The following is a 24,035-nucleotide window of genomic DNA, read 5'->3' as shown; positions in this document are numbered from 1 at the left end:
AAACTCAGGTAGAAAGGCACCAGTTTTGGAAGTGAACATAGATTATAATAAATCGCAATAACAAGGATATAGGATATAACTGTCATAAATTAATTGTATTTCTACATTATGTAGACCTTCTAATTTAAATTGTCTTGGTAAAGCTTTTCAGATTCACATAATTTGGAACTAATGTCGCATGTAAGTATACCAAATACAAAAAGAAAATAACATGCTCAAATTTTATTGGTTTCAAAGGACAAAAGAAAAGCTATATATACTTGTCTTATGTAATATAATACATGTACTTGCAGATGTGAGGTCAGATAAATGGACCTGTTTGCCATGCAGATTATTAACCTTGTGAAAACTTCTACTTGCAGCTATAATTTAACATGATAAAGAAGATGCTGTCTATTCCTATGACACAGGGGATTGAGAGGATAAGACGTGATCGCTCTCCTAACAGAAGAGTTTATTCCCTTTATAAATGTTATATTAAATACAGTATTTCTTCTTTATCTTTCTGCAATTACTAGCCATACAAATGCTAGTATGAAAAATATAGTCTGGAATAACATACAAGATAACAAAGAAGCGAAATGTAAACAGCATGCTGAGAAATAGCAACAAATAATTACAATTAAGCATGATATTAATGGCTTCAGTAACAATGATCAGATACTTTTGTAAATGGAAAAATCCAAAGTCAAATTCAACCAATGCAATTTTATAGGCATTATTTAGGTACTGGCAGCAATATCTTGCTTAACAAGAAACTATAAAATCTGAACATCAGTTAAATTTGTATTACCAGAGAATGCAAATGAAGGTAATGACTAAAACGAAATCTAGGGCCAAATTATATTGACACCAATAAAGACATCTTTAAAATCCTTTTGATACAGGATAAATTTTACCTGCAAAGTATGCATGCCTTTCTAAAAATATTATTATGGCCAAATAATGTAAACAAAGGCTATTTCACCTTATGAGGAGATAGTCAGATATAAACAACGATTAATTAACATGAGTTCTCATCATTCAAGGTTATAGAAAGTTTTAATGTCTGTTTTACATTTTTTATTTAGAATTTAATTTGGTCCCATAGATGCTTTGCCAGAGTAGGCTCTTTCCTGTTGGCTTTCCACCTGCTTTTCTCTCTGGAAATTATTTATTCTCAGAAACTTTCCAAGCTGTCTCTCAGCATCATCTTGATTTACATTCATGCTGGATGCCAACTTGTTGCTTTTACCTATTAAGAAATATTCTCCTTTAATTTATGGTGTCACACTCAATGCGTATTATTACAACTTTTAAATAGGAACCATTAAACTGCTTTCTCTGTAAGCAATGTAAGTAGACCAATTTTTGTAACAGAAAACATTAAAATTTGTATTTAAATCCACTCTGAGAAATTTTATTAATGTGATAACCTCTCTAACAGCAGTTTCTGTCAAACAGCTACTTGTGGATTACATTAATAGCTACACATGAATATTATACATTCACATATTCTCTATAGAATGTGATGATTTCAAGATTCCATATAATTTCCCACAATTTGTGATGAAAAATAAATATATCTCCAAGAGCACCAATCAAATCACAATGGAATGCAATGCTGCCAACCCAATATGACTTGGGACATATCTGAAGAAACAATAATTCATCTTTGCATAAAATAAACCAGATTTAATGATGTTGATCAAGTTCTCAAAGTTTGCGTTAAACACTTTTTTGAAAGAACAGATGTCGGCATAAGCATGAATTCTTTTATCCTCATGGAATAAATGTTTGTGGTTTTGCAAATAATGATCTTCTGTTGTTGCTTCAATGATGATGATGAGTATTTAACTGTCTGAGAAAGCAGATATGACTCTGTATATAAATTATGTTTCTCTGAGAATGCTTACCCAAACAAATTACAGTAGGAATATTAGCTTGCTAAATCGTGAATCCAGCCCTACTACAAATTTCTTCCGTGACAAAGAACAAACCATTAGAGATAAGCTTGACACCACAATTTCAATTGACTCATCGTCACCATACGTTTGGGATACAGAATTTGAGCAGCAACCATTAGCAGCATTTGAACCTGTCTCTATGGATTTTGTATGGACAATCCAGATGAAGAGTGCACCAAAGTCATGTGAACTTGATTCAATTCCAACATCACTGCTGCTTGAGTGCTTAGATCCAGTATTGCCTTCACTAACTGATGTTATTAATACCTCTCTCTCATCAGGGGAATTCCCATCATTTTTTAAAACTACCATTGTAAAGCCTCTGCTGAAGAAGCCAACACTAGACCAAAACGATTTAAAGAACTACCGGCCAGTTTCTAATCTCCCATTCATATAAAAAAGCTTAGAAAAGGTTGTTCTATCCCAGCTTGTATCTCATCAGAATTCAAACAATCTTTTTCGCAATGTACAATCTGCATATCGCCCTTGCCACAGTACTGAAACTACTCTTCTAAAAGCAGTTAATGACATTCTCTCTGCGTTGGATAGCAGAAAGATTAGTCCTCACCCTCCTTGATTTGTCTGCAGCATTTGACACAATAGACCATGATATATTACTTTACCGTCTCCAGCATGTATTTGGCATTCATGATACAGCCTTACTGTGGTTCAAGTCCTACTTGGTCAACACGACACAAGTTGTGTCTGCAAATGGAATACACTCCATCCCAGTTGATCTATGTTGTGGTGTTCCACATGGGTCTGTTCGTGGACCTGTTCTCTTCATTCTATACACTCAGCCGCTCTCAAGTGTGATAGATCATCATTCATTCTCACCAATCGTATGCTGACGACACCCAAATATAAAAATCTAGCCACCCAACTGAAGTTGATGCTACCATCCAAGGTGTAGAGAGGTGCATTTCTGATGTGAAATCATGGATGACATGTAACAAGCTGCAGACGAATGATGATGAAACTGAGGCCATTCTGATCACAACACAAAGACTTTCTCATTCACATCCTTTATCTCAAACAATATATCAGCAACACCAACACTAAATTCACACAATCAGCATGAAACCTATGTGTTACTCTGGACAGTACTCTCACACTGCACCAACATGTCATGAACATATGCAAGGCCGCATATCTTGAGCTGAGACGCATGATATCTTTCAGATGATGCCACTAAAACACTTATGTTCATTAGTACTTTCAAGACCGGACCATTGTAACTCAATTCTGTCAGGTTCATCTCAATATCCACTCCAAAAACTTCAAAAAGTTCAAAACACAGTTGTTTGGATCATACTTAGAGTACCACGATCACAGCACACCTCCCTGCTGCTCTGTACCCTAAACTGGCTATCCAGTTGATCCAGAATCAAACACAAAATTTGTTCTCAGTGCTACGTTTCATTGACAGACTCTAGTCGAACATACCTATCCGACCTCACCCATCTGTACACACCAGCAAGATACTTACGCTCCTCTTCTGACAATCGTATACTCAGTATTCCCAATATGAAAACAAAGTCATATGGACATCATTTTTGCTGAATTGCCCACTGAACTTGGACACAAAGACACAGTGATCTCATTCAAGAGTGCTCTCAAAACTCACTTCAAGAACAAACTTAAAAGACCTAATAATGTGTCCTACCTTAAATATTCTCAGCATGTTTTTTCTGTGTTTTCTAATTTCATGGTGTTTGTGTTTGTAATCATATATGTTCTTTTCATCTTATAGGCAGTGTCTAACGTTGCAAAGCGCTTAGAGCTTCTAAAGATTAGGCGCTATACAAAGTCCTCATTATTATTATTATTACTAAAAGACAAAAATTTGTCTTTACATTTCTATATGTAAAGACAAAGGGCAAAAACTCTTATCCATTATCTCCCCATGATACCAACAAGTGTTGCCAGTTTTTTGCTGAGCAAGATACTAACAAGGATTTTCACATGGCAGGGTGGTTTGTAGGGATTTTAAGCAATTTGATTAGGTAAGTATTCTCAGAAAAACAAACCGTAATTTACTTAAAAATTTGCTTTCAACATCGAATACATTCCCCAATCACATTACATTAGGAAAATAAGTAAGAGGAGGGGATGCTGAGTATCCGACCTCTACTTCGGGTATCCTTCTACGGAAGAATGGCTGAATTCCCCATGTGAAAGATAATCCATTCTCCTAATGGCATAATCAACACAGCCTGGGGTCCCTAGACCTGTGACCCTAACATACAGTAAGATGATTATTGAAAGCTTGTCAGTAGCTTCTCGAGGGTCAGTGGTTCTTTCAGGGTTTTCCCAGGTTCTTCCTCCACCATTTATACTGGCCGCCATGTATAGCCTATATTATGCTCAAAAATGGCTTTAAACCCTATAACAACAACAACAACAACCTAATTATGGAAGGCAGCAAGCGAGTGACAACTCTTTGATTGCTGCAGACGGTAACCTATTTTGGGCTATGAAGCCCGATTGTGTCAAGAGTACCACTGAACCCTCTGAACTGAACTGAAGAATTTCAGGTCAATATAAAGAGCAAGCAGCTGTCTTACTCTCCATGCTGAAGTTAAAGGTATCAGGAAACATGACCTGTATGATAGTGACTTTAGTGAAGTGTAGGCTAGAGGTTGAAATGGATTTTAATCAAGCCATGTTAAAAAACAGGATGTGTTCTGAGACAAAACTAGGGATATTGGTCGATTGAGAACATTATTGTTTAAAGATCCCATGGGTCTAAATAACACCTAAAAATGTGTATGCCATGATACCAGAATGTGTACAATATCGTGGGGTGGTATCCTTTGGGAGAGATTGGGGCCCAGCTGCTTATCCTCAAAGAGCCATAAAAAGTCTGCCAGTTGACGGAATGAGGCATGTAGAGGGATAATGTTGTTGGTATGGCAACAGTCCCTGAAAACACACCACTTTCCCTCATAAGTCTTCAGAGTGGAGGGCCCTCTTGTTCTCGAGATTCTCTCCACAATCAAAGGTTTTAAATAATTGTCTTGCAGGGCTGTCCTGGTAAGAGCCGATGGTGTAGAAGAAGACAGTCCGGGCAGGGAAGGACCACCCGTGACAGTGGATGCTGGAGAAGTTTCGGGTTGGTTGGAATCTTCCTGGGTATATTAAGTGCTATACTCAGCAGATCGGTGTCTCAGGACTTATCTGAGAGGGGTATCAGAATAAACCTTGCCATTTTGACCCATTACTTCTGGATTATTTTCTGATTCAGCACCGTGTGAGAGGCAAATGTCCACAAACCCTCTCAATGACTGACAGTGCATCCACAGATCAAGCTTTTTGGACTGGAACTGGAAAGATGAAAGTGGGTAGCCTGTAATTCCACCTCCTTACCAAGCGGTTGATCATTGGACGCCCCTGAAGTGCGCAAATCCAAGTGAAGCCTGATGGATGGAGAGGCGATTCTGTGCGATGGATGTTTGACCACTTCTGGATTATGTCAAGGCTACAACATTAACTCTGCTGCAAATGTCTATCATATGTATGTTGACATGAAGATTGTTGCACCCAAGTAGAAACTGCCAACTCAGAAAGCACAGGTCGGGTGATTTGGTGCCTCCCTGATTGAGGAGATAGGTTACCAATGACGACTTGTCAGACATGATGAGGACCATTTGCCTTAGAGTCGATATTCAAAAAAGTGAAAGATCTTGATGACAGCCTTCATTTTGAGGATGTTGATGTGTAGAGACTGCTCCTCTGGCTCCCACATGCTGCTGATGGTAGAGATGTCCGGCGTCCAGTGGGCACCCCAAACCATACACACTGGTGTCAGTGTATACCATTATTTCCACTTAGGGCTTCTCTGGTGGGATTCCCATGGACAGCTAACCTGGGTTGCATCACTAATGCAGGAAAGATCTAATCTCGTACATCAACAGGTTGGTTTGATCGAGTGAACTTGAAAACAGGCCGCCATTGGGTCAGCAATGACTGCTGTAAAGGGCACATAAAAAGGTGGCCAAGCGGGGATCAGGTCCGCATAATCATTGAATAAACAGAGAAGCAAAAGCTCTGTTGCTGAAATCCAAGTCTTGGAAACAAACTTGACAAGTTCGACCATTCTGGTGGTGCAAATATGAGGGAGATGCATGTGATTCCTGCTGGTTAAGAACTCCATACCCATATATGCTGAGTTCTGGGATGGACAGAAGTCTGACTTTTCCCGGTTAACTGAAAGTCTAGATGAGCTAGAAGAGGAAAAGATCGTTCCTGCCTTGGAGTATGATAGTACTTACCACGTGTTTCTAGAGGATATCATCCAGGTATGCTGCTTCATTGTAGATGATGTTGGATGGAACAGGAAGACTACACAATCCATAATGCAAGTGAAGACTCAGGGGATGATGATGAGGCCAAAGGGAAGAGTGGTGAATAGATAAAATGTCATGGTAAGCGAAATCGAGAAACTTGAGGGTGGCGGGATAAGGACATGGAAGCATGCATCTGTCAGATCATGACAGCATACTTGCCCCGTCTGATTGAGAGGTAGATTTACCTCGCCACTGACATTTTGAATTGGTTGAGGCGACTCCAGTCAATGGCAGGTCTCGACTTGCTGGTTGCATTCCAAAAAAGAAACAGTATTGAGTAAAACCCTGGGGACTGTGGCCTTTGCGCAAGCTGCACCGCTGATGTTTTATTTTGTTTTATTTTATGATTGACCATATCTCCTGTTTTAGAAAGGCATCCTTCTCCCAATCCAACACTGTATTCATGAAGAAGGGAGAGGAGGAAGTGGTTGTTGATTAACAAAACCGGAAGCCCCTCTGAATGACCTGATTCCACACTGAAATCTCTGTCATGTAGAGGGCATGCTGCCGACAGTACAGTTGGATGAACAGATCTGTCACTAACACCCCACAAATCATAGATGGCTGGACTGATTTGATGAAAAGGTCCACATGTTGGAATGGCTGGAGAGTCTGCAATGGTGCAATTTTAATATGCATTAGATCCAAATGATCTAGTATAAACAGTGCATGTTCAGCCCAGATGCTGGTGGTATATAAGATGGTTTGGAAATATGTTCTGGCTGCACCAAAGGCCTAGTTAAATGGACAGATTTCCCATTAATATATCTGGTATAGTAATTATAAGATGCTGATGACATGGCTAGATGGAAGGATCAATCACTAAGGTCCCTGTATGAACAATTTGGCTGGACCATTTCAATGAAGAGGTGCCCATGCTGATAGGGCTGGGCTAGGCTACCAGTGTCAGCTGGGTTGCTGGTGTCGGCTGGACTGCCAAGTTTCCCATTTGGATGCTGCTGTCAGCTGAACTGCCTGCATCGGCTGGATGGCTGGTGATGTCGGGACGGCTGGTGATGGCTGGATTGCCAGTAACTGTACGACAGTATTAAGAGTTGGAACAAATGGATCTGGCATGTACCCCATGCACCCGGACTTACAAGCCCGGAGGCCATGCTTGGGCATGCGGGGGTGGGGGCTTTCGCCTCATAGGCTGCCTAAAATTGGGGAACACTCCCAAATGAATCGGTATCAATAGCAATGAGCAGCAGGTTGTCTTCCTTGATTTATTCTGACTTTCTGTCCTTTCAATGCTGAAAGGACGATTGCTTTGAAAATGCATTCTATTAACCATTTCGACTGAAATGACACAAGAAGAGAAAACAAAGCAACGATAAGCAAATTAGTAAGTGACTAACTAGTTACGAAAATAAATTGGCAAATCACTATGTGACTAATTAGCTAAAATTGAAGCTCAGAATTCCACTGACTAAGCATTGATTCTGCATATCATAATGGTGTATACATAGTATAAACAAAACAAGAGTCATGAAAAGCTTCCATACTCTGAAGCTGTATATTCATCATTTAAATTCTGCTGCAATGACACATAAACACAAAGCAGACACTAGTAATGTATGGAAACTACTAGGCTGCTAAAACACTGTCATATCATTGAAGGTGTTGTATCAGAAACATATGGCCTTGTTATGAACTTATGCACAGTGCTTAGTTAATAATTAAACAATAAATCTATCAGAACAGCGTGAAATATGAATAAACTAAGCATAAATATTTAGCAACACTTTAGAATTTTGCTAATAAGAGATCCATCATGGATGGAGTAAGCGAATTAAGTCTAGGTATGCTAACTCGTAATAATCTTGTATAAGGTTAATGATAGCATGGTGGGACAGTGGTCTAAATAATGAAGTTTGTAAAGGTGTAATAAATCCAAAATGAATGTTGGATGGGTGCAAAGTAACACAACAATGGCTGGATTGTCAGAGGATATTTTTTATGACATGATGTCTGTACAGCAGTGAAGCTAAAATCTGATGACACCTGGTGATATCAAGGGGAGGTAATGGGCAAGACTTATTACCCTTTGTCTACTGATATACATAGGATATAACGATTTTTCTTCTTTTCAAAGGGCTGGATTTATGAGGTAGCAAACTAATATTCCTAATGTAATATGATTGGGGAACATATTCAAAGGAGAAACATATTTTGATATAGCCAAGTGTTAATGCAATCCAGTATAAGGCCAGTTCCATTAAAACATACATGGGACCCAGAGAAGGCACTTTTAAAGTGGGTTACTCACCCAAAGATGCAGTTTAGACATTTCTGATCAGTTTAATAGAAATTACAGTACCCTGGCATATATATTTTTTAAACTGCCTTCCCTGTTTACCATGTGTGTTTAAATGGAACAGCCCTAATACACTTTGGTAACACCAATTTACATCTACTTTGTCAGACAGTTCACAACACTAAGATTATACTTAGATAACAAGTGATGTAAATTTATGCTCAGTCTCTCCCTGAGTTCATAGTACTATTATAAACTTAGGTAACAAGTGATGTGAAATTATATCCAACCACTCCGTTTTCATAGCATGGCAATACACAATTGTAACAAATGGCATCAATTTATGTCCAATCTCCAAGTTTAAAACACTACAATACACGTACAGTGGAACCCCGCTATAATGCGATAATTGGGGTCCAACAAATTGGATCGCGTTAATATTGGGGTCGCGTTAATGTGTTAATGTTTAACAGTATTTTACTTTTTTCAGAGAACAACTCATTGGCACATTTACGTGCATTCATGTCTAATTTATATGATGAGTAGGGTATCAACACCATTTACTATCGTGCCGTTGTGGCATGCAGTTCATCTATAATGCATGTAATTCCATTGAAAAATTGCACACAGATTTACAGTCTTCAATAATTTTTTCCACAGATCATTGTGTCTGAATTCAACGTCTAATATACAGCATGAACAGAGTATCAACACCATTTACTTGCCGTCTGATATCGTACCATCAGGGCTTGCAATTAGTCTGTAATACATTTAATTCCATTGCAAAAATTGCATACATATTTAAACTATTCAATAATTTTGTCACACATCATTATGTGTCTGAATTCAATAGGAAAAATTAACAGCAAAATTAGGTTAAGAAAGACAAAGCACATGTATGGTTCCTTACATTCCAGGGTCTATGAACGGTGTCTGTACAAATTTCATACTGCTAAAATTTTCTTATATGCGTTTCCGTATACATTTATCCATCGCAAATTTCCAATAATTAATGCTTGTACGCCTATTCGTTTGAACGACTACAGCAAGAATAATTAACAAACAACACATGCTTTCAGCGTGCATATAACTTTTACTTCAGATTTTGTGAATATCAAAAGAAACGTGTGAAAACTACTATACTAATCATTGCGCAAAGTGCAGAGAACGACTTGCGTATGTGAACTTGCTTTTCCATAAAGGTAAAATATTTTTATAAAAAATAGGAAATTAACAACGAGTTCATAAACAAACTCCATACCCATGTAAAACCAGAGAGAACTAAGTGCAGTAGGTCTGCAATGGTCACAAGTCACTGTTATACATTTTTTAAAGCTGAACTAGTGTACGATTTCATACCCTTTCAATTTCCAGCTAATAGAGCAGACATTATTTACTGATCAACTGATTGCGTCGAATAACACTGCCAAGCCCAGTAAACATCTTGGTGGCTTTTGTTTTTTTATGTTAATTATACTGTGAGAATCTTTAATCAACCACCGCATTGTCTGCTGCTATTGTTTGAGCAATGACTGCATACAGAATTAATTGAAGACAATCACAAAGATGACTTACTGGCTTTACTCATGGACCAGTAATAAGTAACAGTTCCGATAATGTTTATTTTGGCATAACACTTCAAGAACCTGTGATATTGCTAATTTCAGAAGTTACGTCATGATTGTATTATATTAAAATTCATACGTGAACTCTTCCCCAAAATGATAATAAACGTTTTACACACTATTTCTCGTACTTAAAAAAACGTATTTAAAATTTCAGGAACCACGCCACAATCATATTAAATTCGAATTCATACACGATCTCTTCCCCATAATGATAATAAATTTTTATACTATTTCATGTACTTTGAACAAAAAATATTTTTTTCATGTGTGAATGAATATACAAAAATTCGGGAGCCACGCCATGATTGTGTTATATCCGAATTCGCGTTATAGTGGGGAGCGTTATAGCGGGGTCTCACTGTATGTAACAAGTGATGTCAATTTATGCCCATTATCTCCTTGAGTTCACAGCCCTATTATAAACTTGTGTAACAAGTGATGTACATTTATAAATAATCACTCCCTAATTTATAGTACTGCAATACATATTGGTAACAAACAGCATAAATTTATGTCCAATCTCCAGCACCACGATACACACAGGTAACAAGTGGCTTCAATTTATATCCAATCTCTCCATGAATTCTTAGCATGATGATATACTGTGTTAACAAATAACATCATGATCACGTCATTCCAAATGAGTAAGTGTTGATTTTACCGGTTTACAAAAGTTTATTTATAGACCAAAGTTTCTTCTTGTTTCTCAAGATGAATGATCATTTCATTGGAGTCTATATGTATAAATTGTTGGTCTTCATAAACCACCAAGTCTGCAAAATGCTTGTAAATGTATGTCAGTGGTGGATTTTAGGTACCATGTTTGGAAGGTTTTTGAAGCATAGCACTTAAGTTCATTTTGTTTCCAAGCATAAGAGTCCTCAAATTTAATAAATTACCTTCATCACTTTTCTCATCCCTTTCTTCTCCTTGCTCTGTACCAACACCATAAAGATCTTCAATGACTTCTACAAGAATAAATGTTCAAGTTCATGAATATATATTAAATAAAACACAAGAACTTGAAGTAAGTGGTCTAAAAGTCTCATAAGAATTGCCCATGATTTGACTTTTAAATATGGTACCTGATTATCAAGTATATGACCCACATTATAGTTATAAAGTAAAGTGTAAAGTTTCATTATCATATATCATGTTTTTCAAAATCTACTGCTCAGATTCAGGAAAAACACCATACATCAAAACAGGATGTTGTGTTATACCCTCCCTTGCAGTGACCTTCACTGCTGAGATAGGTGGCATGAATGTATACCTGGGTGAAGTATTATTATAAGGTCAAGCAGATTAAAAGACAATACAATGAAGTAACATGCCATACTTTAGATTACAAACATAAATATCAACCCTCTGAGTGTGGTTGTGTGTGTGTGTACAAATTCTCATCAAGCCACAGTTTATTCGGAGTGGGGTCCAGCATTCATGTTTGTGATTGGGGTAGGGGGAAATAGCCAATTTCTTGCTATGCTACTGGGTTGGAGAAAAACTAAGCATATGATTCTTTTCACAAAAAAATATTTAATATGCAAAGTGTGGGCAGTATTATAAATAATTTCAGTATAATTTTGTAATATAATACAACATTTATTATAGATATGCTAATTTGTCCTCTTTACCTAATAACTATGTTCTTTATATCATTTTCATTTATTTAGATCATTTTTCTATGGAGACAAAATTGGTGTCTCCAATTAAACTATTTACACATCCTCACAATTGACCCCCCCCCCATGAGATTTTAAAAGGAAACAGCATCAAGAAACAAAAATGCACAAAATTTAATCATTTCATTCATCAATTTATAATTTCTAACCTACTGGCTCCCTAACAATATCAACTTATCGGCGTTTCAAACAAAGCAGTAGCTCTTGATGCAAACAGCTGATATAATATTCACTGTCGTTTTCTGGTTTCTAGGACTGATCGCTTCATTTAAAACTGTGCCATGTCCAATATCCAGAATGTCTAGTTTCAATATTTCTAAAATAAGCACTGTTCTAAACAAGGAGGAACAATTTTATACATGTGTTCAATGAAAAGCAACTCCAACAAATTTATCAATTATTGAGAAATTAAAAACCATTAAATACATCACATCTGCTGATTGGAAACACAGACTCACCCAAGCAACAATGACAACTCTGTTACTACAAAAACTCCCATTTGATTGAAATGCCAAAAGCTGACAGTATTTGGGCCCCTTGGTGAAAATCAGGTTAGAAATTACAAACTAATGAATGAAATGACTAGGTTCTGTGCATTTTTTTATATCCTTGACGCTAATTACTTTTAAAATGTGTAGGGGTTATGCAAACAAATGAGACGAGGAGCAAATACTGCGATCACGTTTTTCAATCTTTAAACATATCAAAAAATAATTTAACTAATCCTTTTTGTTAAGCAACCTGAAATTAAAAGCATGGAAAAAAATCCTGCTGATTAAGGGCACTATTAGGTTATGGTAAGAACAATCTGGAGTTATGTAATGTATTAAAGCATTATAATTTGAAGAGGTTACTTTTACTTTACTTTCATAAACTGTACAACTTTTACCACTGTTATAATTCAAAATGCATTATTCTTTATTCTTGAAAAAATATACCAAGTGTACTAAACATTTTGAACAAGAGCATAAAGGTAAAATGGATGTTGCAGAGGCACCAAGAATGTCCATGAACTCAGGTATCAAAAAAGATATATGCTAGAAACTCATGAAAGGATTGTGGTATGATTGAAGATAAATCACGAGAATGAATGTATTATTGCAGTCAAAATCATTTTCTGTTGCTTCACTCTGGTTGTTGCTGTTGTTGTTATTGTAGGGTTTAACACCATTTTTCAGCACACGATAGGCTATACATGGCAGCCAGTATTAATGGTGGACGAAGAACCCAGGAAAACCCTCGAAAGAACCACTGACCCATGAGAAGCTACTGGCAAGCTTTCGTACATTCCCACACTGGTTGAATCCGAGACTCGAAGAAATGCAGACAGAGGTGAGATGTCTGTGATCCATAACAGAGAGCGCTTTAGACCACTCGGGGCCCCTGCTTCACTCTGGAACACAGAATATGTGACTAAGGTACTAGGGCCATGATGCTCTTTTAGCAATCCTCCAACTTGTCCTGTATTACTGGGTAAAAATCTTCATAATATATATTGTCTCATCCTATTTTGATGCTAATCTATTATGACGAAGTGTCATAAAATCAGTTCTCAAGAAACTCATCTCTAACTGGTGTCACAAGAATGTTTCCACTGATCAGTCTCGAGTCATGCAGACATTTGTGAATAATCCTACTATTATTATTTATGAATTAGAAAAAAGATACATGTAACATGAAAAGAATACATTTCATTATTTCTTTTTTCCAATAAGTAATTCTCATAAGAATCTTTGTTAACCATTCTGAATGGGCAAATCAACTTCCAACCATAATAAGCATTGAGTATGCTACTCAATTTATGTTACCCATGTCAGTCACAGCTGACAACTGCATTAGTAATACCATTTAGAACAATGTACAGCATTATAAAGTATTATATGGATCTGTCATTACTGATATTGAGGTGCTTCTTTTATCATAACTTGGAAGTTTGCATGAAACATACTTTTATGATGTATTTCCTAGCTAAATCAACATCCTGTATATTTTCATTTATCAACATTTTTATAGAAGGATTTTCTATCTTATAGATAAGTGATTAACTTTAACAGTAAATTTTCAATCAGCTTTTATGAGAATCCAGATATTTAACTTATTTTGACCAATTTATTATTTGTAATTTGTTTTGAAAATTGTAAGAATTACGATAAATGAAAATAAAACCTTCTTCTGTTACATTATCTCTTCTGTATCTGATTATTTGCACTTTTAGAGACACAAGTTATGAAGGATAGAAACCAGTTTTAAAGTTCAAAAACAGTACATTTAAAGATTAAAGTTCTTTATAATCACAATGCCAATTAAGTATTGAAAAGAGTAATACACTAAATCTAATTTTTTAAATGTAGGTAAACATTTTCACCATAGTCTAAACAAGATTTTCCCCAATTTGATTATTTTAGCTTTTGCAACAAAATCTGTTCCAAAATGAAGATTATGATAAATATAAGAAAACTTTATGAATGCCAAATTCATCTTTTAATGTAGTAGTAGTTGTAGTTGTAGTTTTTAATGCCATTTTTCAGCACACGATAGGCTATACATGGCAGCCAGTATTAATGGTGGAGGAAGAACTCGGGAAAACCCCGGAAAGAACCACCGACCCTCGAGAAGCTACTGCCAAGCTTTCCCAAATACCCACATTGGCCGAATCTGCATCTTTTAACGTAATGTTTCCTATAAACTTGAGCTTTGTATGTGCTATTGATTTTGCTCTGCAATATACATTATTTTCTGGAAAGCATGTGTGCAATCTTGTCAAAGGAAGAAATTGACATCTGCGAATAGCATCAAAATAGGTGACGCACTGCATAAATATGCCATACAAGTACTAGATAATAATACAAGGGAGGACACTTCTGTCCTTTCTCACGTGACCTATTTAAGAATCAATGCTAATATTTAAAGCTAGACCGTTCTAACTTTCTGTCTGTCCATGATTCATGCACCATTTTTGTCACGACTTCAATGCGCTTATTTTGAGATCTTGATGACATTACCTGGGTCGGTACCTTTTGTTGGCAGTGACAGTAAGTACTGATTAGACATATTTGACAAATTAATTTAAATACGTACTACAATTCAAATAAAAGCAAGCACAATATAAATGTCCAGTTAAATAATTCCATTTTTGCCTCAAGTATGTTGCCCTGGAGTGAGTATTAGTTGTTCAAGTCAGGGTCGCTGTTCCCATGTTTGTTTACTGACCTCTTTTTTATTAGAGGGGAAACCCAAGGCAGATATTTTTGTAGCAGCAAAGGCATCAAAAAAACTTGGTTACCATAACATGAACTTCTTTTACAATGTTAAAAAAAAAATTGAATGTAATTGACAATTATACAGAATCACAGGGGCTCGTATCATTGCTTACAATTTATCTTTCGAACAGTACATGTGTACAGAATTAAATTTTTCACTGAACCATTTAAATATAAGATAAATCTTTGTTACTTATTAACACTGAAAAAAAATCTAATTACAAATTGACCATGTGTGTAAATATGGTATATTTTGCATTAATTTTACTTGAAACAGTTTCAAGAAAACAGAATTTATTCTTGAATGTGAAACCACTTGTCATAGATTCATTATATTTTGATACTACTTATGTAGCAGACCAGTCTAAATTTGAAAATAAATGGCGCAAATTATCATAAAAAAATGAACTGTTTCAATGTGACTGTTGGGTGTTATGTGACTGAAAAATGTAAGAGGAGAAGGATTTCGTTAAACTTAGAAACATGTTGCACCGGACCGTCATTAAGGGACGAATTATGGCAGGTCAAGGATACTACTACGGTCATCATTTGTGGACTTTATGACTATTCGCGAAAGTTACTGTAAACATGTAGACTCTTATGCATAAATAATTTATCCATTTCTTTTATGTCTTGTATTAACTACTAATCCATGTGCAGGAATCATACAGATCTGGAGAGCTGAAATTCAATGACTTTTCAATGACCAGTTTCCAGTTTTCAGTGACTACTCAGAGTATCAAGTGTTATGCTTCAGTTACTACTTTAAGTACAAGAAACAAATACAAAAAATATGGAAATAAATAAATGTAATATTTAAGGAAACTGATATTTAAAAAGAAAGTCATTGTAACCCAGATGTTAACCATTGCCCTTAAGCTTCTATACTTTCTTCTCCAGGTGGCCATTCATTCACATTGACATCCCGGCACAAGCACTAAATGCAATAAAAGGCTAAGGTCTTTTATCTGCCTCAGGCTGGAGCATAAGAGTGCAAGAGAATTAAACAACTCTGCTCTTAATTTGGGAGAAAAAAAAAGAAGAAACGGGAAAATGACCCACGAATTGTCACAGAGGGGGAAAAATACGACAACAGAGGGAGCAATCCTTGCAGTTAGTAAGCAGTCTACCGGTTACGACTCAACAACAAATAAACAACAACCAGCTAACGACTGAGCCAATACAACAACATGGGGCCAAGTCTAAAGTTGTAGCTGTGCAACAACAAAATACTATACAGGAAACATATGCTACAGTAGCGGCATATGTTCCTGTAAATAAGGCAACCTCACCAAGGCAGAAGGATAACCACGACACAAATACAGTTGCAGGTGACTTGGAAATATCAACTTCTTCCAACGAAAGTCAAGACGAATAAGAAACAAACGAATCGGAAGACGAGGGAAGCGAAGAAGAAACAGGAGAGAAGGAAGAAGAAGAACACCGAGACATCAAATGCTACAAAGAAATGGGTCTAGGACAGACAATGGATAGCATTAAGAAAGCAGGCCACTTTATTAACACAGTTAAATACGTAGCCTGGTGAAATCTGGAGACTCACAAACCTAGACCAGCACAGTGGCATTATGGAATAAGAATATTCTCCACATTCTACAAGAATGCTTACAGTCACTATCCAATCTGGCAACGTGTCCAAGCTGCTGAATATCTATCCGAAGTCCATGGATATTCATTCATTCCCAAATATCATCAGGCGAGACCAACATAGCTCACTGAAATGCAAGACTGCAGAAGATCTCAGGGGCACCTTCCAGCCATAAATAAAACAGACGTTCTAAGGGCTCCATATTGCCTTTATATTTTTAAGGGACTGCAATTTAGCTAGCAAACCTGACTCAATAAAACCAATACACTAATTTGATCATTTTATCCACAGCTTCAAATAAAAAAATACCAAATATTAAACACCTGATAGTCACCAAAATTGTATTACTGTCGCTTAGACATTTTCATACACAGAAATTCATAGGGCATTATACAAGTACACTATGTACTAGAAATATTAGATCTGCTAAAAAATAGGAAAATTCTACAACTCTTTGGATTTGAACAATTGCACAGGTGGCTTACACATAATTTAATTTATTTTCTGTCCATATAATACAAATGGACTTGATTTGGCTATAGAATATGGGCTGGCGTTTCAGGGCTGTTACTTGCAGGAAGTCCAGTTATAGAAGGTAAATCCTGATTGGTAGATGAATACTTTGGTCGATTTCTTAAGTTAATAACTTGTCCGTGTCAATTTTGTCAAGTCAAATCTGATTGGAAGTTGAAAACTGGTTTGTCCTAAACTTGGTAGTATCAGTTATCTAAAACCAAATCTGACTGGCAGTTGAAAACTTTGGTACATTTCTAGATAGTTGGTGTCAGTTATATAAAACCAAATCTGATTGGGAGTTGGATCCTTTGGTTCATTTCAAACTTACTAGTGATGGTTATATAAAGTCAAATTTGATTGGAAGTTGAAAACTTAGGTTCGTTTGTAGTTTGATGGTATCTGATATGTAAAGTCTAATCTGATTGGGAATTGGACTATTTAGTGGTTCTCTAACTTGTTCATGTTTGTAGGCCAAACTTAATAATGATTTAAATTCGCTGAAATTTTTTTGTAAAACTTGTATAGAAAGGGCTGATTGAATCTAACAAAATGCTCCTAGTAAGTGGCGGATTGGAATTGTTTGTTTGGGTTTGTACGCTGTTCCTGGATACCTTTCCAACTTTGCCACATCCTGACAGACTAATTAATAAGTGCGACACTCGCATATAAATACAGAACTGTAGCGGCAACATTCCTACAGTTCCAACTAATTAAGAATCTCAACATTTGAGACTTAATCAGTCGCAAAAGCACATGATGCATAGGCGACTTTAACTTTTTATCATTCATTCATTCATTCCAGCTGGCCATAGTTCACTATATATCTAACACTTCAATATCCATCCATCTTTCTTCCAGCTGTCCTCTGTTAGAGTCCTATTTAAATAAAATCTTTAAAATGTGTTGCATCTAGTTGTCAGTGCATTAATCTGTTGATTTTTCTGAGATTAATCTGTTCCACACAAGTGTGTGAATAGTGCTAAGATGCCCCTGCTGATGGGGCATATAAATAACTAGGTTTAGCTAGCTGGAACAAGTCTGGAAACTGTTCCTTATGTTTATTATGTAAATTTGTTCACTGCTCAGAGGTAATGTTTTTTGGATACTTTGGCTCCAAAATAAGATTTTGCACTCCATATAAGATTTTTCACTAACATAAGCTCTGCTTAAGTTTCCCTTTCTTGAATTAGCACTTTAATGACTACTATGCCAGATTTCCAATCTGTTCAACAATACTGCATTAGGATTTTAAGCATATTAATGTCATACTCTTCTTGTTCAGACAATGGTACTTTGATCAGACAAATATATGTACATCCTAATTTTATTTATAGATTATTTATTAAATTTATCTAAACCCTTACAAGGATATATGTAGCTATGCTCAAGGTATTTTGAATAATGCACTTTTAAGAACTGTTAACCTTTTTGGATTTACCCTAATTTTTTTTTTTGTTTCACTCATAAATCTGAAGATATTATCTCCAAAAGCTGATTAAAAAATGAAATCTAAAAATAGTAGGGGCCCTGAGTGGCCGAGTGGTCTAAAGCGCTCTTCGTTACGGATCACTGCCATCTCACCTCTACGTGGGTTCGAGTCTCCGATTCGGCTAATGTGGATATGTGAGAAAGCTTGCCAGTAGCTTCTTGTGGGTCGGTGGTTCTTTCCTGGGTTTTCCCGGGTTCTTCCTCCACCATTAATACTGGCCACCATGTATAGCCTATCGTGTGCTGAAAAATGGCGTTAAACCCTACAACAACAACAACAACAAAAATAGTATATTGTGACAATTTCCTGAACGTTGGGAATTTGCCAATATGTCAAAAATGTAAACACTTTAAATATAAACACTTTTTATAGTACCCTAAATTAAATAAATGTGTGATATCCCTACATTTCTTCAAGTGAATTAAGAAGACGGTGAAAACATACATCTCCATGTTTTTCCTATCAAGGATAATTTGGCGCCAAAACATTCCCAATTGTACATTAGAATTCACCTTGCATTAATCTATTAAGAAAATGAAATATAATCCATGTGAATCAAAGAATATAAATCCGTGTTCCTAATCGTTGTTTCAATTGCACTCATACTTGTACCTGTAAACTGAGCAATAAATAAAATATCCAGAAACTACTTTAAAACACACTTGGCAGCCCATATTGGTGCTTTTCTATAAATTAAAGTTATAATGTTATAGTCAGACTTTACTTACTCTGATGTTTTTGTCCTACTAAATTCAAATTCCCACACAAGCAAATGGACATGTTTTCAAGTTCCATTGGCCTACATTTCAGCTGACTAGAACGCGATGGAAGCTGGGAATACTGAAATCAGTTAAAAGGATGATTAGAATCTTAAACAAAATGAAGCTAACACTTTCATCATTATTAATATATTTTTATTTGTTTTGTTAAAGAATTATACTTCAACTTGACCCAATTTTAGCATTCATGGCTTCCATCACAATCCAGCCAGCTGAAATATAGGCCAATGAAACTTGAAAATAGGCCCATTTCTTTTGTAAGTATTTGAATTTATTAGACAAACATCTGAGTAAGTAAAGTCCGACTAAAACATTACAATGTTACTTTGAAGAAAAGCGTCATTATTGGCTGCCAGTTGTGTAAGATATTCTTGAAAATTTCACTCTTGTTGCAATGTTAGTTGACACTGAAACATGCAGGACAGTGCAGTTATTTAGGCAGTAAGATCTAGACCCCAAAACAAATATCAGCGTTGAGGTTTTACAAGTAGGACTAATTGCATGTGTGACCCAATCAATTCTCAACTCAATTTCAGACAAGCTGCATCAGCTAAAATTCTCACTTTTAACACTTTTCAAGCTTCAATAACATGATATAATTCTTAGCTTTAAAATAAATTGCCATCACTATCATCAGCCAGTAGGCCTATTTGCCAAACCGAATCCTCTAAGATGAACCACGCTAGGTTTCAGCTCTATTGGATTGCTAAGTAGCCCATATTTTAAACATAAATATGTAAAACTTCCTTGCCTGTATGGCTCAAACTACAATATAACGTCTTGTCCAGGACCCAATGTGACAATTAGTGAAGTCATGCAGTGTTAATGACATCATGTCAAACAGGTACTATGCATAATATCCGATTACTTCATGTGGATTACAATAATAGTATGACAGAAAATCAAACCGTGCATTCAATCTTCACACAATGTAAAAAAAACTGGGAAGTAAAATTTTCAATCACTTTTTATTTTTTAAGCAAAATCTCTAAATTTTCAATGACTTTCAATGACCTAGGTGAAATATCAATGACTTTCAATGCCTTTAATTGAAGTTTTCATTTCTCAATGACTTTCAATGACCTTTAATGACTGTGCGAACCCTGGAGATGGATTTAACTGGTTTGTGAAAAAAACTTTAACTGCAGATCCAGATAAGTAGTAAAACTAAATGACGTTAAGTACAATAAATATGTACGTTTTTCATAAAGTTTTCGGTAATTATGGCATCAGGTTTAAATTTAATACAATTTCTCTGTGATCAGGTATCTGGGTAACCAATCATTATGACTGATGGGTACCCGGTAGAAATTTCTGAAAATTCTCTAGTACTACACAGACCTAATGGCAAGGGTTCACTGAGATGAAAACTCATTTTGGTGATGCACAATTCTGAAGAGATGGGTGAGGATGGTACTGTGACTTTGATAAAATAGCAAAATATTATGGTAATAATGATGTCACATTTCTTTCAATTAAAAACAATGTAACATTTGGCAGTGAGTGTGTGAAAAAATATATAATAACAAAATATCCATACATTTTTGTCCAGACTTTGATGCAATGTACAGCAATATGGAGTCTGTATGCACTGAAAAAGAAATGTTACACTTTAAAAAATATTTTTAGTGGCAAGGAGAACTGGAACATTTTTTAAATTTGGAGAAATTGAACATAAACTGCATATGCTGTTTGCAAATGAAGGCCATTTTTTCTCACTTCTGACAAACCTTAAAAGTAGTTCCGAATAAAAGGTAGGGAGGCCTGTCCTAGCCATAAGCATCATTTTATGTTTAGCAAAATGTGATTGTTGTACATGTACTTTGGCCAACAATAAAAATTCAATACATTTAAACATTATGATCATCTCCAAAATGAACAGCCTTGAATATTATCATATTTTCTGCTCAGAAACCTTTCTCAACACTCTGTGCATGTATCTATGTATATATGTATCAAACAGATTGCCTGGGTCTAAAAATTTGTTCTAATAATGTGAGGTAAAAGTTCTATATTACAATTGGCAATGCAGTTTTCCATACTTTACTAACTAATGAGTCTTAAGTTTAAACCTCTAACCACTTTATTGGTATCCTTGTAATGGGTTCAACAAAAAATGCTCCAAAGGTAACACTGTGCATTGATATTTTTCCTGTCTGCTTCCATTGTGAAAGAAAGTATCCAAGCAATGCAGAATATATATATGTGATGAATATGAACACTTAAACAGATCAAGAAAAGAACAATGGGCTCAACTCTGAGGTGCTATGTATTGACTACTGGTCCAAAAATACATCAAACATATGTAAGAAAAAATAAGCTTAATTAGTCTTTGCTGTTTGCCATCAATTACGGAATGCTTAGGTGGCCTACTGGTTAGCGTGTCTGCCTCAGATGCTGGAGGTCGAGGGTTCCAATCCCGGCTGAGTAATACCACTTATAAAAATGGTACTAACAGTTGCCTCGCTTGGCTCTCAGGTTAGTGTTAGGACTGGGCGACCTGGTGTCAGGATAATGTGACTGGGTGGGACATCATTCTACATGTCTGCAGCATGATGCCCCAGTGCTAGACATCACTATAAACTGCCATAATGCAGACATAGTAGTGATATGACTGCAAAATTGTTAAAGCTACATAAAAATCCAAATCACACACACTTTATTATTCAAGTGCATCAATACTTACCCAATCACATTACGTTAGGAATATTAGCCTGCTACCGCGCAAATCCAGCCCAACTAAAAGAAGAAAATTCATCTTTCCCTATTTATATCAATAGGCAATGGGCAATAACTCTTGCCCATTACCTGCCCTTAATACCACCAGGTGTCGCCAGTTTTTAGCTCAGCCAGATACTAATGAGGATCCTCGCATGGTGGGTTGATAGGGAGGGTGTTTAAGTAATTTAATTGAGCAAGTATTCTCAGATAAAAACAATTACTGAAAAATTTCCTTTTCCCTTCAAATACGTTTTCCAATCACATTACATTAGGAGAATAAGTAATAGGAGGAGGAGATGCTTATCATCTGACCCCTACCTCGGGTCTCTTTCCAGAGAAGAATGGTTGAATTCCCCATGCAAATGATAACCCATTCTCCTAACTACATAAGCAACACATCCTGGGGTCACATAACCTGTGACTGTAACAAACGTTTAAGATGACTATTTAAATTTTTTAGCAATAAAAATTTCACGAGCGAAGCTAACAGGCTGTGTTGATTGCTCCACTTTGGTCTGGTGGCCATTAAGTGCTGCCGCTACTGGACTCACTAGATTCCAGGTTGCCTCTGCAACACTGAATCTCTGAAATGGAGGCTTGAGAAGGTTGGTTCTGTCTTCCAGCCAACAGCTTCTGTTACATCTTAGGTCGGAACGCTGTCTTCGAACAAGAGGTTCACAGAGATTGCTTGAAACTTCTGAGCAGTAATCTACATGAGGCTACTCTGATCTGGTGAGATGTACAACCCAGTTCAGCCACAAAGAATGGGTTTGAAGCATGATATCCTGTGTTCTGACTCACAGGGATAGCTCGAAACTTTGGAGCAATAAGCAACACGCAGCAACTCTGACCTGGTGAGATGTCAGAGTACACCAAGTGTACAACCCACTTCATCCCCGAAGAAAGGGTTTGATAAGTGATATCCTCTGCTCCGATTCACACCAGAAGGAAGAAGCATATGTGCATGCCACGACTTGTCTTTGTGCGCTTCAAGTTAGTGCTTGAGAGTGCGAACAGGATCTTGTATGGTTGATGTTCTTGACCTGGCTATGGAAGAAAGCGAGCAAGTGACGACTGTTTGACTACCAACAAAAGGTAACATACTTTGGGCTACAAAGCCCGATGGTGTCATGAGAACCAATGAACCCTCCAATCTGAACTGAAGGATCAACATAAATGGGCATGCAGCTCTCTTACTCTGCAAGAAGAAGCTAAAGCTATCAGGAAACATGATCTGTATGATAGTGACTTTATTGAAGTATAAGTTAGAAGTTTGAATGGATTTCAAGTGAAGACCAATTGATGGATGGACCATCCCGTGTGAGGACATGACCATATCTGAATTGATTTTCGGTAAACAAGACACTGATACTACTGGGAATGTCTGATCTGTATATCGACATGGAGATTGTTGCACTCACATAATAACACAGGTCGAGCAATTTGGCCGAATTTGTTTGAGGAGATAGGTTACCACCACAAATTTGTCAGGACCGTTATCATCTCAGAGGCATTCTTTTCATAAATTAAAGGAATTGAAGACGATCTTCATTTCTAGGATGTTGATGTGCAGAGGCCATTCCCCTGGTTTCACAGACAGTAGTGAAGATCAGCAACAGGTGGGCACCCCCACCATGTGTAATGGAGGTGGTATCTTCCATTATATTTACTGGGGCTTCTTCAGTAGGATTCCAATGGCCATCCAGCCATGGATTGCTCCAATGATGCAAGAATGATCAAATCTCAGGTGTAATTATCACTGTTTGATTAGAAGGACATAAAATGGGGCACCAATGTGCTGG

At 36.5% G+C, this 24,035-nt stretch overlaps 1 long non-coding RNA gene across 8 annotated transcripts in view; it reads right to left on the bottom strand.

Moving 5' to 3' along the window:
• Nucleotides 1-207: 207 nt before the first annotated feature.
• LOC149774272 (uncharacterized) overlaps nucleotides 208-24,035 on the bottom strand; it is an 86,337-nt gene continuing 62,509 nt past the window's right edge. For 7 of the 8 annotated variants that reach the window (XR_016416924.1, XR_016416926.1, XR_016416927.1 and 4 more), the window contains 3 exons: nucleotides 21,053-21,103; nucleotides 11,080-11,148; nucleotides 208-1,234 (listed from right to left, as the gene is read on the bottom strand). This is a non-coding gene — a long non-coding RNA (uncharacterized LOC149774272). The remainder of the gene's footprint in view (nucleotides 1,235-11,079; nucleotides 11,149-21,052; nucleotides 21,104-24,035) is intronic. The other variant, XR_016416929.1, reaches the window with a different exon arrangement.

The sequence above is a fragment of the Sinohyriopsis cumingii genome, unplaced genomic scaffold, assembly GCF_028554795.1.
Source record: "Sinohyriopsis cumingii isolate HCF-2022 unplaced genomic scaffold, ASM2855479v2 utg000360l, whole genome shotgun sequence".
Lineage (NCBI taxonomy): Eukaryota > Metazoa > Mollusca > Bivalvia > Unionida > Unionidae > Sinohyriopsis > Sinohyriopsis cumingii.
Note: the sequence above shows the minus strand (reverse complement) of the source record. Positions and strands in the feature narration are given on the sequence as shown.